At 54.8% G+C, this 13,684-nt stretch overlaps 1 protein-coding gene across 16 annotated transcripts in view; it reads left to right on the top strand.

Moving 5' to 3' along the window:
- The first annotated feature begins 3,757 nt into the window (after positions 1-3,757).
- SGMS1 (sphingomyelin synthase 1) overlaps positions 3,758-13,684 on the top strand; it is a 263,991-nt gene continuing 254,064 nt past the window's right edge. For 13 of the 16 annotated variants that reach the window (XM_035724238.1, XM_027596050.2, XM_027596054.2 and 10 more), the window contains exon 1: positions 3,758-3,965. The gene's annotated coding sequence lies outside the window, so the exon portion shown is untranslated. Of the gene's footprint in view, positions 3,966-4,328; positions 4,530-13,684 lie in introns of those variants that run through there. The other 3 variants (XM_027596052.2, XM_027596039.2, XM_027596061.2) reach the window with 2 other exon arrangements.

Genomic DNA, 13,684 nt, shown 5'->3' with positions numbered 1-13,684 from the left:
ATGTAAGTTGGAGACTCAAGACTTACCAGTATGAAATATACAGAGAATTGTAAAAGTCATAATATAACGTATATGCGTGCCAAAATGTATGTATAGGAGGCCGCACTGTCCTGGAAGGCAGAGACGTCTTTATGAAAAAGGTGGAATTGAAGAGCATTGAAACAGTAGTAGGACTGGTTCAAGTGGACAGTAGGAATCCGGGGAGAGAGGATTCCACGAGATAAAAGCGTTAGTGAATAGCGGTGGGGTCATTCTTGCTACTCTCTGGAAGAGAAACTTAGCAGCTCTCAAGCAGTCATTTCCTGATAGGTGGACAGAAGGCAAAAAAGCCACAGGCTAAGGGGACAGAGTAAACAAGTGCTCAGAAGACAGAGGCCAACTTTCCAAGTTCCTGTTAATACCCTCACCCCTGGTTCCATCTCTGCCTGAGCCTCAGATGCACCCCTGATTTACCCCAGTGTCTTCAAATAAATTTCCAGTTTTTTGTTGACCAATAGCAGGACCTAAGCCTTTACTGAGTCCAGGAATCCTAGCCGTGGGCAAAGGAATGAGCACAGAGGGTTGAGGCTTCCCAGATCCAAGCCCCAGGGTTAAAACCTTGGAACCAGCTGTTGTCTGCAGCTGGCTTTTCTGGTCAGCCTTGGTTTGGAAACTAAATTGTGGGCTGGCCAGATGAGTTTCAAGGACTGAGGGGGCCCTTGAGGTCTTGTTGCTGCTCCTCAGGCTTTGTGGCTCCAGATTCTTCCCACTGAGACAAATTGCCATGGACACACACACAGAAGCCTCCTTGCTTCTGGAGCACTTCGCAGACTTTGACGACAGTTTGGTGAGTCATGGCTGCTCAGTAAGGGTTCAGCTGGACAGAACCACCACATTTTTTTTTTTTTTTTTTTTTGGTAAAGATTTTATTTGAGAGAGAGCACGAGAGAGAGAGAGCATAAGAGGGGAGAGGGTCAGAGGGAGGAGCGGACTCCCCGTGGAGCAGGGAGCCCGATGCAGGACTCGATCCCGAGACTCCGGGATCATGAACTGAGCTGAAGGCAGAGGCATAACCGACTGAGCCACCCAGGCGCCCAGAACCCCCGCCCACATTCTTAATCAACCAGGTTACCTTCCAAAGGTAGAAGAATCATTCATCTGGAACTAAACCACCCACCTCAGCATAGTTGTTCTGGCAAATGAACTGTTTTCCCCAGTATTTGCTCTTAGTATTATTTTAAACATATTTTAATGACAGATTGTGACTTGGAAGTGATTCATTTTTATTTCATAGTTGTCTTGACAACAATGTAATTTATGACATTTTATGTGCTTGAGAATCCTAAAATTTTACAATGTGTTGCTTATTAAAATTCTGATAAAAAACGCAGTGATAAAATTCTTTAGGGTTGGTGGCCTAAAGAAAAGAACTATTTTTACTAAAACTTTTTTCTTTTTTGGTCACAAACAGTAGTCACTTAAGGACCATTAATTAAATTTAATTTCAGGGAGCCCCAACTCAAGTCTCCTCTAGTCGCTTCACCCAGAATTTACTTGTATTGCCTTTGCAATTTCTTCTTAGATTTTTAAATTATAACTTTCTCTCTGGATTACTTCATGAAAACGGAATAAAGTGGAAATAGTTTTTTATCTTGCTTTTTTCCATATCTTACATAGTCTTAAAATTACTCATGGAAATAATTTAGGAAGATTTGTATTATGAAAAATTTCAAACATACAGAACACTAAGGAAAAATTACAAGGAGCAGTCTAGAAAAACCACTTACAATCAAGCACTGTTAATATTTTGCAAAACTTAAGTTTACCGTTACGTTTTTTGGGTTGGCGGTGGGGGTACATTTTAAAGACTCCTTGACACCGTCTACACCAGACGCTTACCTGAACCGTTTTGGGGTTTTTTTGTTTTGTTTTGTTTTCTGGAAGTCCCAAGCTTAAGGGACACTGCATAAAAAACACTTCTGAGAAATCAGCCAGTCTTCCGGCATTCCTTTAGTCTGAAAAAATTGGTATCACAAGAAAGCAAGGCCTCTTTTCCACCTTAGGTGCAAAGGGACGAAAATACCCAGTAGGGCTACTATGACTCAGAGTTGCCGTCAGCAGACACTCAAAGGCTGAGTTTAACGGACTTTCAGCTGTTACTTTGAAGCCGCGCGTGACAACCGCACTTTGGTAGCCGCCCGGGGAAGGGCGGGGCACGCGGCCTCGGGGCGCATCCCCGGCCGCCCGCCGGCTGCACGGTGCGATTTTCCTGCCTGTTGTAAAGCGGGGCGCCTCCGGCCGGGTCGAGCAAAAGCAGTGAAAGGCCCGCCAGAAGCACCCGGAGGGCCCCACGCGCACACTTGGTTCGGCAGGCCCGGAACCTCGCACTAACAGAGTCTCCGGGGGTGACGGGCTGCCCGCGGCCCCCAGGAGCCCCGTGCGCCCGCGCGCTACGAGGCTCGCCATCCGGGCCGTCTAGCAGCCGCGGGGAAGAGCCGGGGCCTCACCGGAGACGCTGCCGCCAGCGCCGCCCGCCCCTCCGCAGGCCACGCGGGAGCTCGGCGGGGCCGCTGGGGAAGCGGGGTTGCCGCCGCGCGGACGCGGACCCCAGCCCCAACTTCCGCCTCTCGGGAAGGCAGAGGCAGTGCGCCCCCGCAGTCCTGCCCGCCGCGTTTCGCGGCCGTGCAGCGACTCCGCGCCCCACCGCGGGGCGGAGGCAGGTGCCGAGCGGCGACCGCGGAGAGCGTGGCTGGGAGAACGGCGCTCGGCTCCCGCCCCGGGCCCGCCGGCCGGGCGGAAGATGGCTGCCCCGAGCGCCGCGGACAGTCACGTGCCCGGGCGCCGCCGCCGCGCGCCCCCTCCCGCGCTGGCCCAGTCCGCGACCCCGCGGCAGGCGCAGTCCGGGCGCCTGTCCACCACGGGGATGCCGCGCGGCCCGGTCGGGGACGGGGGGGGAGCGGTGCGCGGCGCGCCGAAGGCCACCTCTCCCCGCTGCCCGCCCCTAATCTGGGCGCGGGGGTCGGGCGCTCGGAGCCGGGGAAACCTTCCTGGGGGCGACCTGCACCAAGTCGGGCTACTGGGCATGCGCGGTGCTCCCGTCCCAGGACGGCCGGTCTCCGGGTTTTCCCGGCCACTCGGAGCGGCGGCGGGAGGTGGGGCCCGGGCGGGGCGGGGCGGAGCGGGGCGGGGCGGGGCGGCCCGGGTCTCTCGTTTCCCTGCCGGGCTCCGGGCTCGGGCTCGGCGGGGCACCCAGCAGACGGCCTGATTGTTTGGGGTTGGGAGTCTGCACAGAGAGAGCCGCAGCCGCCCTTTCTTGGGATCAGCCAGGAGTTCACCCCAGTGTCGCAGAGCTCAGGGTCGCAAACTCGTTCCCCCGAGGCCCCCTGCAGGAGGCCGAGTTTGCGTTCCCGGTTCCGAGCAGCTCCGGCTCCGCCCCCGGCGGCACGCCGCCCGACCGTAAACCTCGGCTTGGTTCCGGCCTCAGGGAGCGACCCCCCCCCCCCCAGATCCGTAGCCGGACCCTTCTCCCAAGCTCCGTATTCCTGGAAAGTAAAGTAAGGGGCCAAGCCACGCTGCCCCTCGGGGCGCAGCCTGTGGCCCGGGTCCAGTCGGGCCCCGCCGACCCCGCCCGCCTGGCCCGCCCTCCCCTGCCGGCCGCCGCTAACACCCGGAGGAGCGGACTCCCGGCGCGCGGAGAGCCAGGCCGGCGCGGGCAGCGGACTGGGCATGCTCGGCAGCCCGGAGGCTCGCGGTGGCAAGTCGGAAGCGTTCGCACCAGCGAGGCAGCGGCCGGGCGGCGGCGGCGGCCGCGGGCAGGACGGAGCGGGCAGGGCGGCCAGGAGAGGCAGCCGTCCCTCCGCGCACGGCGAGCCGGCGGGAGAGCGCGATCCCGCTGCGGAGCCCCGACGCTGCCCTGCCCCGGATTTCAGTGCGCGGCGTGGGGCTCGGCGAGCGGAATTCCGGCGGCGGCCGCGACTCCGGTGCAAGTGAGCTGTGGGGCCGGGGGGTGGGAGTGGAGAGCGTCGATCCCGGGGTGGGGGGGCGATCGACCGCGAGGAGCGGCGTGCCGGCGGCCCCGGGGCGAGGGGGCGTGAGCTCAGCCGGCGCGGAGCCGCGCGCGTACCTGGCGGGCACTCCCCCCCGCCGCCGCTCCCGGGGGTGAGCGCGGGGCTCGGAGGGGCGGGCCGCCCCCGGGGCTCCGGAACCGGGTCTGGGCGGTGAGGAAGGCGGGGGCGTCTGCGGGCGCCTCTCGGAGGTGCTGCGTGCGGGCTGGAAGGTTGCCTAGTGCGGGATTGGGGCGAGCGGAGGGTGGCGGGGAGGGAGAGGCGGGGGGGGGGGGCCAGGCGCCTCGGCGGGTGGTGCGGGCCGGGGTCCGGAGACTCGCGGGGGCCGGCCCCAAATCACGGCCCCACCCCCACGGCTCCGGCGGCGGCGTGACAGTTGACACCTCCGGGCCAGATCGCAGCGGGCCAGGCGCCCGGGGTTTCGGGATTCCCCCCACCCCCACCCTCTCCGCGGCCCCTCGGCGCCGGTCCCAGCCGGCATAACAGGTGGGACCCCCCCCCCCCGCTCCTGCCCCCGCGGAGCAAGCTGCCCTCCCCAGGCCGCAGAACGTCCTGCGGGTTCAGGGGCGGCCCCCGCTGGAGGACAGGGAGTGGGCAAGGCCTGGAGCAGCCATCGGCGCAGCCGGGACTGGACAGTGTCTCCAGGACGCGGCTGTCCCCGCGAGTGAGGGGTCCTGCGACCCCGAGGCGACTTGTCAAGGGCAGAGCGGCGGCGGCAGCGGCCGTCTCTCCCACCGTGTCAACCCCGACCGGGGCTTGCGGCTGCCGGTGGGCCGGCGAGGGCGTCCTCGCCCAGCCAACGGGTTCGGGCTGGCGCGTTCTGGGCAACGCCTGCTTCCCTCCTGGGAGTCGCGAGTAAAAATCCTGGCCAGAGGGAGTGGAAGGGCTCCCTGCAGGTGCTGCTCAGATGTTTCTTTTCACCTTCAGTCACCACAGACTTCAGTGGCACACGCTTATGAAACCCAGAGCGAAGGCTGCTTTGTGAAAGGGAAGTTTATTTTCCGCGTGAGGCGTCTGCTTACTGTTTTAGCTCCCTTGACATTTACCTTCCTGGACCTTTGGAGCTGTTCGGACAGGTGACTCTGCTCTCAGACTCGGGGGCCTTTCGGGTTGGCTGCCTGGCTGTGGAGTGGTAAGCGCCTGTCACGGTGCGCCGGGAGCCCCCCACGCGTCCCGGTCCCGAGGCTTGAACATGCAGGGAGGACTGAGTGGGCAGAAGGAGGAGTGGGACTGGTGACGTAGCACCTCGGTGGGGGGAGTTGCCAGGGGCCGCCCCAACACGGCGGGGGGGGGGCGGTGTTGGCAGCGGTTTGGGCCTGTGCAGAAGGGGACGGGGCTGGGCGGGTCTTGGTTGGGGTGCAGGCTCTCCGCGGAGGATGGGTCCCTGCCTGGCCAGTGCTCCAAGGGAAGCCCGGGGATGTTTGGTGATTCAGCAGGTGGCAGCCTTCCAGCTCTGAAGCCATCCATGCCTCGTCCGGGCCGGAGAGCCGGCCAGCGGCGGCTTGTGCTTCTGAGGCTCCAGCTTTGAGGGGACCTCCAGGGGCTGGCGGCTGCCTGTAGCCGCTCACTTGCCTTACCTCGCTGTTTGTTTGGGTCTGGAGGCCCTGAGCTTTTGGTTTTCTTAACTGCTTCTCTTCAGCCAGGTGGCACGTCTTTTTTGAGTCTCGGCAGCTCCGTGACCTGCTGGGTACGAGGAGGTGGTGCCTGCCACCGCGCACAGCTGAAAATGTAGCTGGTTACTCGGCAGCAAATGATGCCAGTATGGAAAGCGGAGAACGCGTCTTTTCCTTCTGTTCTGCTTCAGAGACGAGAAATTTACATTTTTAATAGAATAGTAAGATGTATTTCTGTAACTCTTCAGGGCTGGTTGTAAGCATTATTTATTTTTAAAGAAATTAATTCAAGGGATGGATTAAACTAACACGGAAGGGACCCAGTTATTAAGACAGCATCTTATCCCTTGGAGGATCCCAGGCATCTTGCACAGTGCCCACCTTGTAGGTGCTCAGTAAGTGCTTACTGAGCTGAATTAAAAAAACAATCTCGTCGTTAAGTTTGGCACGTAAAGAACTTTATTTTCCTAAGTTGGAATTGCCTGTGTTGACCGCAGACATTCAGTTTTCACTTGAAAACTCAATCCTTTCCCTTTTCTTTCCTGGTTAAGCCCCTTAATTTTCCAGATTGTGGCAGATCCTGTATTCAGCTGGAAAAAAACCCGCATGCTTTGCTCACATATCTCATAAAAACCTAAAGGACTCGTCCTACATAGAGCTATCATACAGTTTTTTAAAAAACTAAAGGGGCACCTGGGTGGCTCAGGTTAAGCGACTGCCTTTGGCTCAGGTCATGGTCCTGGAGTCTCGGGATCGAGTCCCGGGATCGAGTCCCGCATCAGGCTCCCTGCTCAGCAGGGAGTCTGCTTCTCCCTCTGACCCTCCCCCCTCTCATGCTGTATCTCATTCTCTCTCTCAAATAAATAAAATAAAATAAATATAAAAAATATAAAAGTAAAGCATACTCCTGTTGCACATCAAATATGCTTTATCTGTGAAACTTTATTTTGTACAAAGCATTTCAGGAAGACTCTTTAGAATTCCTAAACCTTTACCGTCCAGTGAAAAGTGAGGCCGTGTAAAAGACAAAACCCTGTTTGGGGAATAAGAATTCGGCTTTGTTTGCACAGGGGCATCAGCTCCCTCGTCCTTGGGGGAGGTGTGAGTGTTGGGCCAGCTCATGCTTATGCATCTTTTTAAACTTTGTTCTGCTCCTTCTTGCAGTTGTTCATCTGCTTCTTCTTTCCCTAAAGACATACTTTCCTGGCATGGGCTTGGCTTGCTTAAAGCTGCTGCTGGAAGGGTCTTTTGCATTTTCTCACATAAATTCAATCAGCTGTGGTTTTTATTTTCTGATTGTCCCCTGCACTGTGGAAGCCACTTCGTGGGGTGAACTGTTCTATGGTCCTTGGAAAAAGCTGTGTCCGGTGTGCTCCTGAGGGGACATGACAGATTATAGATGGGTTTTTCTTTGCCCCCCCCCCCCCCCCTTTTTTTTTTGGTTGGTAGCTATAAGCAGTCTCTTTTGGAAGAACTGTTAAAGCATGCCTGGTGTTAAAGGCCCTGGCCTTTCTGTTACAGGCTCTTGGTCAGGAATATAAGTGGTCAGTTATTATCTCTGACCACATTCTGAGATTTGTGGCTGTAAAGTTTGTCAGTTGATAAGCTCGTCTGTCCCCAGATGATCTGCCGGTCTGGATGTGGGAGCTGGGAAGCAGAGTGGGGTGTAGGGGAGGGGAGGGTGACGAAAGGGGAAACAGAGGCTTGTGGGCCAGGAGGAGGGCTTGGTTTTCTGACTGACTTCTGGTTTCACTGAAACAGACTTGACTGCTGGCCACAGGCATGGCTGAGTCTCTCCCCTCCGGAGGCTTTCTTACCTCCACAAATAAAGCACTCTCTCTCTGCTCGCCCCACAGACACACACACACATACAGACAGACAGGCACACTGAGAAAAGACAGAGGTGCGGACACACACACCCTTTGCCGAGCGCCTAGAAGCTCAGCTTTTTTTATGTGCTAATATGTCGCGGAGGGAAACTCCAGGGCTCAGGAGCAGGTTGCGTTCCGGGGGCCTGAATTCATCCAAGCTCGTCCATCAGAAAGATCCCCTCTTCCTCTCTGAGTGCTAAAGGGATCTGTTCCCTAGCCACTGGGGAAATTGCTGGGGGCTTCCACTGTATGCAAAGGCAGGCGAGTGGGTACTTAGGGCTGCTCTGGTGGTTTTCACCTTTCAGACATCGAGGTGCTGGGTGGTCAGCGTGCCTCCGTTGTTGGCGCAAGACCCTCTCCTTTCTTTCTTTGACGTTTCCCCTTCATTTTTACTCCCGTTCCTCTCCCCGCCAGAGGAGCCTCCTCTTCTGGGTTGGATATATTCTTAGGTATGTTTGTGTCCTCGTTAAAGGTGTTATTTTGTGCGTGTCTTCAGTTTACGGAAGTGGTCCCGTGCTATAGACTCCACTGGTGTTCTATTTCATTCAACACTCAACCTTTTTATTACGGAAATCTTCAGACATTCACAAAAGCAGGAAGAATTTCATTCAAGACTTTGCGAGATCTGTGTTAGTGTGGGCTTATCTAGGGCTTTGCTGTGCATCCTTTAGTTTTGTTACCCGTTTCCCTGGCGAGGGACACTTAGCTCACCTCACTCAGGCAACGCTGTGATGAACATCCCGTATGCGTTCTTTTCAAGATGGGTGTGAGACGTCTCTAGTGTAGTGCTTCTTCAAGTGGTCCACGCCCAGGAGCCACAGGGGCAGCGCCGGGCACCTGCTGGAAATGCAGATTCTGAGGCCCCAGCCTAGACCTGAATCAGAAACCCTGGGGGCAGACCCCATGAGCTTGTGTTGTAACGTGCCCGGGCTGGCGATGGCGGTAGCGGGGACGGTTTGAGACCCACTGTCGCAAGGGCGCGCGCCTCGGCGTGGAGGGGCTGGCTGGAACGGAACGCGCACAGCTATTTTGACTAAATGCTGCTAGATTGTTCTCCTCTTGGGTGCATGGGGGTCCCTGATCCCCTACATTCTCGACAGTGGTTGGTATTAGCCCTCTTTCTAATTTTACCCGGATTTGGTGGCTATAGTGTGGGATCTCCTCGTTTTCCTGGGAGCTTGTGTCATTTCTTAGTGAAGTTGAGCATCTTTGTTCGCTGTTAGTTTCTTACCCAGCTGTAGTCTTATTTCTCTCCTGTGTTGGTTTGCACGTGCTTCTTGCATATTCTAGATAGTGATCCCATCCTGCCGTCTGTCAACTTTGTCAGTAGTCACTTTCCGAAATTTTTGTTTCCGTAGAGCTCATCACTTTTTGCTTTATGTTGCACTTCAGGGGTCTGAAGATGTTCTTCCTTACCCTGGACTCACCAGGCTATTCCCTGCTTTCGTTTCTCACAGTGAGGGCTTCACTTTGCGTGAGGTTCATTTTCGCATATGGCATCGAGCAGTGATCCGGTGCCGTTTTTCCTTCCCACTTTGTGACCCAGTTTTTCCCACGTTATTAAATCATGTATCTTTCCCTTAATATTTCAGAGGAGACTGTGGAGCCGCCTCTGTCATACTTAGGGTGCACACATGAGCCTCTTTTTTAAAACTTGATTGAATCGTAATTTACGTATGGTAGCCTGCATCCATTCCAGCTGTACCATTTGATGGACTTCGACAGATGGACACACTCCTGAAACCACGGCAGTCAAGTACCGAGCGTTTCCGTCGCCCCGAGCTTCCTGGGGGCCCCCTCACAGTCCATCCGCACCCTGTCCCCGGACTCCGGCAGCCCCCGATGTGCTCTCTGCCACTGTGCTTGCATTTTCGAGAATTTTATATAAATGGAACCACAGAATGTGGCACTTTGTTGTATCTGGCTCCTTTCACTCAGCATACTGATTTTTTAAATCTTTAATTTGCGGCAAACCAAAGATAAAATGTACCATTTTTAAGCATACAATTAAGTGGGATTCCTGCATTCACAGTATTGTGAACCCATCACCACTGTCTGTCTCCAGAGCTTTCTCATCACCCCAAACTGAAAGTCTGTTCCCACCAAACTCAACATAGTGGTTTTGACGTTGTTCACAGATTCTCTGTACCATTATCTGTCTGTTTCTCTGCCAGATTATTTTGACTTTCACAGCTTACATGGCAGGGTCTGCTTTGCTGTTCTTTTTCAGAACTTGGTCATTGTGGGCCTCTCTTCTTCCATGGACTTCTGAGAATACTTGTCAAGTTCTCCACAAAGTCCTGGAAATAGGACTGGCATTGTAATCTAACATGGGGAGAAATGGCACATTTTGTATCTTAATCCTGTAATTCTATCCATGAACATGGTTATCTCATCTTTTACAAATGACTTTTTAACAGAATTTAACATTTTCTGTCATGGTGATGGTGGGTTTTGTTGTTGTTGTTTGTTTTTTTGTTTTTTGTTTTTACAAAGGAAGCCTGTTGCTTTGAGGGTAGTTCCTTAGTCTTAATCTTTCAGATGGGCAGAGTCAGGCCTTTGGGGACGGAACGTTCTCTCTTCTGCAGCCTTGAGTGACATGGGCCAGTTACTCACTGTCCCTGGGGGCGCTTCTTTCTTCAACCTGGACCCCAACTGCCTCTCCCAGGGGCTGCTGAGGGCTCCCAGGGGATAAGGTAGGAGAGGCAGGGCCTATAGATTGTGAAACAGCGTTGCCAGTCCGGGGAATGGTGTGTTAGACCTCCCCTAAGGCTGGCTTTAAGTAGGTCCACTGGGTGCTTTTATCCTGCTTCCCAGGGATTGGTAACAAGTGTCAACAGAGTGAGGCGAATCAGCCCACCAGTGATCTGTGTTAACACTCGCTGGATCTACACAAGCAAGGTGTTGCTTCCACCCACTCTTGTGGGGCTTCACAGAAAGTGTGGTAACTTCCAAAGACTTTGGCAGTCCTGTGGGGGAGAAACAATTAGAGAACTCGGTGTTACAGATGGTCTGTAATCAGGGGTTAAGTGGTGTGTCAGGGGAGTTGGGAGAAGTCAGAAATGCTGCTCTGTGTGTTTTGACATGACTCTGGTGGAATCAGATTAGAGGAGAGAGAAGGAGGGAGAAACCAAGTATCATTAGCTAGCATTTCTGTCCAGGGCTTGGAGGGCCTAGTATTCAACCCCGTGGCAGTGGATCGCGTGCCTAAATATAAGTGTCTCAAAATAATTGCTTTGGGAAAAGCGGTAACAAGTGGCTAGTAAATGCTTAGCTAACTGGTAGCTTTGTGTCGTGTAGTACAGTGGTTAGGATCCCTGACTGGAGCCTGAGTGTGTGCGCTCAGCTCTTGGCCTTACCATTTAGGAGCTGTGGGACCTCAGGCATGTTAGGTAAACCTTCTGTGCCTCAGGTTCCCTGACCCTCATCGACGGGTGTGGTAACCACCGATGTCTCACGGTGTCCTTGTGAGGACTACTCTCGTCGGGTGCTTAGAGCCTGGCACAAGGTCATCGCGATATAAACGTGAGTTACTCTCATGACTCCTTTTGTTCATATTCGTTGCGTTCCTCCTGTATCTCCCTTGACGTGTATCAGGCCTTATGCCCAGAGACGGGTGGCATTTGTCCAGAAGGACCTGTTGGAGGCACAGTTGGACCTGTTGGACACACACTTGTGTAGAATGGACTTTCTCTCTTGGTTGCCAGGTTCGCGGTGGGCACGCGGGCTGTAGACGGAATGAACGAATCCTTGACAGATCGTGGAGCTGGGTGCTGCCTCGGTCGGCCCTATGTATCCTCGATCAGGGCTGCGGGACGGAGAGGCTCGACGTCAGGTGGTTAGCAGGCAGGAAGCTCATTAGACCTTTTGGCGAAGGTGTATTAATCATAGGGATTCACGTTTGTGGAGGCCTAACCGCGTGGCCGGAGACTGCCCGAGCCCTTGCCCCTTGCGACCATCCTCTGAGGTGGAGATTGTTAGCATTCCCTTTTTAGACACGAGGACAGAGGAGCACAAAGTAGGGAGAATGCCCTGAGGCATTGTAATGTTTGGGCCTTCACCAGTTGGTAAAAACTGCCAGTGTAGGTGTGTTGGTGGGTAGCCGTCATAATCAGGTAAGCGTGGTGACATGTGGGTTAGCCCAGTAGGGCATTCCCGTGACCTTGGAGGTTTATCGGCCCAGGCGGAAGGTTCTCAAGTTTCCCCAGGTGTCAGAAGCACCTGGAGGCTTGTTACAAACACCTGGGAGGCGTCCATGCTTGACGTGTTCGCAGAGCTGCTGATGCGGCTGGCCTGGGACCGACTGCTCTTGGAGAACCCCTGCTGTCAGCAACCCTCGTGTCAGTGAGGGGCCCGGTGCTCCTGCTTCTAGTCACGGTCAGGTGGGAAGGTTTTCAGCTGCAGAAATTTTAAATCCTTTCCCCGTCATGCAGTAAACACTGAACGCACATGGTCCTGTTTATCTAGGCCAGCAAAGGGGGCTCTGAGCCAGTGGAGGGTAGAAATTTGCTTTCTGTCCTTGCTCGTGTTTCCAACATGGGCCCAAATGGGTAGTACCCCGGGGTGGGGAGAAAATTCGGGAGTGCAATTCGAGACTCACTAGTAGCGCCAAGTGCCATGTCGTGCATCCCATGTTAGGGAGATGCCCTGATGTGTTTTGTTCTTTTCCAGCTTGCTCACTCCCTGCCAGAGGCAGAGAAAGGCTTTGTCCCGTCATCTATCCCTTTGGAAAGATTTAGGCACAGAGAAATTAAAAGTGTACGAAGATACGAATCCTGATGGTGGAGAGGATGAAGATCATCTTATTTGGGCTAATTGTAGTAGAAAACTCTCTGTAGGAAGGCCCTTAAAAAAAGGAAGCAAAAGGAGGGGCCGTGCGCCTTCCCCAGCAGTGGTGAGGTAAGGTGGCCAGTGTGTGTCCAAACCCCCCAGAAGGAGGAACTGTGTTTGTACGGCCAGAGTTTTCTGTTTTGCAACAGAGGCTGCGGTTCCTCCATGGGACCATGTCCGTGGAATGAGAGATGTTGAGATTTGAAAGATCTTATAGGAAATGGAAACTTAGCTTCCAGCTCAGCGAACACATGAGTAGATTGTCTTTGGGAAGAAGACTTTTCCCTGTGCTGGTTGTCGGGGCTCTCCCGTGACCCTGCAGCGGGGGATTGCTTGGGGAGGGAAGGTGGCTGGCAGAGGGGATAGGGGATTGCCAGGGGAACACGGGGAGCCCACACGAGAGGTGTTCCGACGTCTGGTCTCTCCATAGCCCGGGGTTTACACTAGCAGTAAATGCGAGTTGAGGGTCTGCTCTCGCCTCTGCTTCGTGAACGGGAGAGCTTGGGTTCGCAGACCCTAGGGCTAGAACCTCCTTAAGCCTTGCGACGTGCAAAGCCGAGTGAGATGTGGTCTGGGTTCTCGAGGGGTTAGAGGGGGTGGGGGGGCAGACCTGTGCACAGAGAAACACCATCACCCCATGGTGCATGCAGCATGGCACCTGCGTGTGTGGCCCCTGGGGGCAGGGGTGGGAGGCTGGCCCGAGAGGGTCCCCTGCTCGGGGCTTCCTGTGCATAGCACACGGGAGCAGGTGGCCCAGATGGTAGGCTAGTGCATATGGAACTGGAAGTGGTGCAGCTTCTCCCCTTGTTTCTGGGGCTGCCAGGTTTAGTGCGGTCACTCTAACAAACAGAGGGGAGTGTAGGAAGAGGCGTGCGGTGCGTGGTCAGCCCGCCAAGGGGAACCAGGAATTGGAACTGCGCTTGGAGACTGCACAGGACGTCTTAGGGGACACTTGACAGTTTGTCTTTAAAAAAACGTGGCTCAATTTTAGCTGTCTCCTGGAGCGTAAAACCTGGAGAAGATGGATGACTATCTTTAAGGTGAATCTGTTTTAAAGAGAGAGTCTTTATTACAAACAAGGTTTCATTTGCCCACAATTTTTGGTAGAGTTCAAAATCCCACTCCCCGTTCGTTTACAGTGGCTTGCGTTTCTCATTCGCGTCGGCGCCCCCTCTGCCTTCTCCCTCTCCCCTCCCCCCTTTCCTGGACACCTTTACAGACACCGCGTGTGCTGGCCCATGTGTGCCAAAGCCATGACCTTGGCCGGCTCTCGCCTCTGCTTCGTGAACGGAGAGCTTGGGTTTGCAGGCCCTAGGCATCTCCCAGA

This window comes from Zalophus californianus, chromosome 15 (assembly GCF_009762305.2).
Source record: "Zalophus californianus isolate mZalCal1 chromosome 15, mZalCal1.pri.v2, whole genome shotgun sequence".
In the NCBI taxonomy this organism is placed as follows: Eukaryota; Metazoa; Chordata; class Mammalia; order Carnivora; family Otariidae; genus Zalophus; species Zalophus californianus.
Note: the sequence above shows the minus strand (reverse complement) of the source record. Positions and strands in the feature narration are given on the sequence as shown.